Below are 3708 nucleotides of genomic sequence, written 5' to 3'. Positions count from 1 at the left end.
TCCTTTCATTCCAAAAAAAAAAGATTTATTTCCTTCCTTCGTCCCGGAAATCACGCTCACCGACGGGCTATCTCTCTCTCTCTCTCCTTTCCTATTTCTTTTCGTAATTAACGGATCAATATTGGGCTTTTCTCGCACGCACATCCGCATCAAGGAGCACGTACGTACGTGACTTCCCTCGAAACAACAAAAAAAAACTAAATGTTACAAGAAAAAAATCTTGTTTCTAACGAGGGAGTATCTCATTCCCAAACCTACTTTCTAACGAGGTCTTATATTTTCAAACAGAACTTCTCCGTAGTATGTAATAAACAAAACTAAAGGTTACAAGAAAAAAATCTTGTTTCTTGTTTCTGCCTTCTATAAAAATAAGGTAAGCCGTCGCGTACTCTCGAAAAAAAAAACTAAAGGTTCATTCACCCATCAAATTCAAAATTTTGGCACCACATTCTGGACATTCGCATCGCGAATTACTAGACAACAAAATTGCAACTGTGTGATCACAACTATGATCATGCGCGGTAAACAAGTGACAAGCCTGGCTACAAGCACAACGGGGCCAATTACTTGCAAACTCTAATCCTTATCTGCAAACCAATTATAACAGACTCTAACGGCCAGCCACCATCACCACGATACAGTAAAAAGAAAAATGGGCCACCATCTTCATCTTTTTACACAACCTACCACTCCAATGCTGAATTAGTAACATTTTACTTGCCCAAATGGACGACCAACTTTCTGGATTCTCAACTCCGCTTGCTTCATGGAAGGGAAATATAAAACAATTGCTCCAGTAGCCACAACTGAACCTGACCAACACAAATCCCTAGATACAGCAACCATGGCCCAAAATTGAAAAGATCATGTCCATCTGGCCGCCACAGCCTCAACCACCTTCACTTCACCAGGGCCACACCTAAGGCAGCAACACCTACACCACCACTCCGGCTGCGCGCCCAAGCAGCTACCTACCCACAACCGGTCCAAGAACAGGGCAACCTGCATTCACGTAGCCATATCATCAGGGTGAGCAAACGGTGAACCGACCACATCACCATTTAGTTTCACACAACATGCTTCCAACACAAATCACGTTGCAATGTCTCTTTCTAGTGCACGCTAAATAACACTACGACTCCACTACATACTACGATGCAAAGGAATATGAGCAAAAGCAAAGCCAACTAGTATTCCTGCACACAAACATTCCAAATGGTCCACCAGTAACCATTACTACTTTGCACTCACTCTTTCAACACTACAATTCGTTTTGGGACTCAGCTATCATCGGCGTGCTTTATTCAAACACAATTATGGGAACTACACAGAGTGTGGAGTTGCCAAGCTAATAAAAACAACAATTGAATTTCTTAGCAGGGCCTTGTCCTGCAACCTGAATACAAGACACTACTATTCATTTACCCAAATCCATTAGCTATAATTCTAGAGGCACGGGATTTCAAAAACTTAGAATGGTGCCTTACTGCGTTTTTGGAGATATATACAGTGATTAAACAATCCTAGAAACTCATCTTCTTGTCCGCTTATAAGCTAAGTGAGGACAGGAAACCTCCAAGCTGGATATAACGCTTTCAACTTCAATACACTGTAGCAGCCATGATATTCCTTGGAAAAATCATGTAGACAAAAAGGACTAGAGAATCTAGGCCAGCAATGGACTCTACGAGCATGATGTTAAATGTTGAGAATATCAACTAACACGTGCAACAGCATGTTCTGTACTGCCAGAAATCACCCCAAAAATAATCCACAAGCTCGCCAAGTCTTCAGAGCAACAGCTCTTCTTATCTGATCGATTGTTGGTAGCAAGCAATTAACATTGGCGAATTTTAAGGACTGCATGCATGTTAGATCGAACTTTGTGCGCTTTTGTACACAAATAAATAAATAATGCAGAATTATCATGTGCGGTAGCAATACCAAACCAAATACGACAAGTAGGCACATTGTCGAGCACAAGTGAGGAGTAATTCCTAAATAAATAGCTCAGTATTGGATGTACCTGAAGTTACAGATTTCACAATGGTTTCAAGCTTCTTAATCAGATCTTCCTTGGTCATACCAACACCCCTAACCCGAATGGACAGAATCTTGTTCTCCGTGTCCAACTTAATCTGCATTTCCATACATAAGATACATTAAACCCAATCATCTCCAAAAGCAAAGAAGAGAGAATCAGAAAACAGTCTCAGTTTTGCTGTCCACCGTACCTGGATTTCAAGCTTAGCAGCAACACCTTCACCCAAAACGCCTTGTTTGCGCACAAAGTAAATGGGGAAACTGATGAACTCAACTCAGAGTACTTCTTCACCAAGTCCTGGTCCTGCAAACCAAGTTTCCATCGTAAGTAAATTGTAACATGAAATTCGTTGAAAGAAACACATGTGTTTCGTCTTACAATGTCTTCACTACAACTACTGGCAGAAATAACTATGATAGCAAATGAGACAAGTACAATTTAGTTGACCACAGGCTATTCATTAGATGAAAACTGCATCATCAGGAAACAAGAATATTTTATTTGTTATACTATAAAATCGTATATCCCCTTGCTAAAAGTGCAGAAGAATTATCAATATATACGAGGCTACTGGTTTGTCCAATTAGTATTCAACCTTTGATTAAAAGAATTGATTAAGCTCCTACTAAGACCATCTGCATCGAAATCTCCCACTTTACCAGAAATTGCCAGGATTGTGCTAAGCAAACAGGATGGCGTCAGCAGAAGCACATAAATCCTATCCTAATCTCCTACACGGCACAACTAAACAGAGAAGACCATGGTGCGTTCATCCCATCCTCTCTGAATACCCAATGGCGCAAATTTTTTGAAGCATCCGATGTGCTCAAATTCCTACAAACTGCAGCCATGAACCTAGAAAGGAAATCCAGTACCTTCATGAACATACAAACTGCAGCAACGATCAAATACTACAAAAAGCATGGCAAGATCGATTCTTTTTCAGGACGAGATCAGGGAGAGGGAGTGGGAGGGAGAGAGAAGACAGGCTGGTGTCTCACCGGCGGGCTTGGACTTGTTCCCGGCGAGCATGTCGTAGGACACGGCCAGGACGGAGCGGAGTTGCTGCCGCAGAGGAGGGCGCTCTGTCGAGGATGGCAACCCCGGGCTGCGTGTGGCGATGAAGCTGGCCGCCCCGATGGAGCATGGCGAAGGAAGCGCCTTCGCCGGGGGGAGGGACCGGAGATGCATCGCAGCTCTAATGGCCGGCAGGGCCTCGCCGGCGTCCAGCAGCCTCATCGCGCGGCATGGGCAACGCGCCCGACGCGGTCAGGCGAGCTCGGCGGAGCGCCGCGCATCGTTGCACGTGCGCGCCGGCGAGCAAGCCGGCCGCGCCGATATGGTTCCGGCCTTGGTGGCGGGGCGCCGCCTGTCTCGTCGGTGGGAGCGAACACAGCGAGGAGGGGAGAGGAAAAAAATGGGAAGTTAGGGTTTTCGATCATACAGGGCCTGGGTTGGGCCAATTTTGTCGCACCCAATTTCGCCTCAGGCTGCGATTTTCCTTTTCTTTTCATTTTCTTCTACGTACTGTATATGTTTCCCGCTCATTTCCGCATTTTTGCATGCATCCAGTACCGAGCTCATTGCACTAAATTCAGACAAAAGATCTTCTCACTGCAGTAGCTTGTACTTAGTAGCCAATACATATGTGTGTTGTACTTCGA

At 44.4% G+C, this 3708-nt stretch overlaps 1 long non-coding RNA gene across 1 annotated transcript; it reads right to left on the bottom strand.

The window, feature by feature from the left end:
- Positions 1-430: 430 nt before the first annotated feature.
- LOC127302871 (uncharacterized) lies at positions 431-3446 on the bottom strand. The gene is made up of 4 exons (XR_007853152.2): positions 3046-3446; positions 2235-2347; positions 2027-2138; positions 431-1002 (listed from the first exon to the last, which is right to left on the bottom strand). It is a non-coding gene; the product is annotated as an uncharacterized lncRNA (long non-coding RNA).
- Positions 3447-3708: the final 262 nt, after the last annotated feature.

This window comes from Lolium perenne, chromosome 5 (genome assembly GCF_019359855.2).
Source record: "Lolium perenne isolate Kyuss_39 chromosome 5, Kyuss_2.0, whole genome shotgun sequence".
NCBI lineage: Eukaryota > Viridiplantae > Streptophyta > Magnoliopsida > Poales > Poaceae > Lolium > Lolium perenne.
Note: the sequence above shows the minus strand (reverse complement) of the source record. Positions and strands in the feature narration are given on the sequence as shown.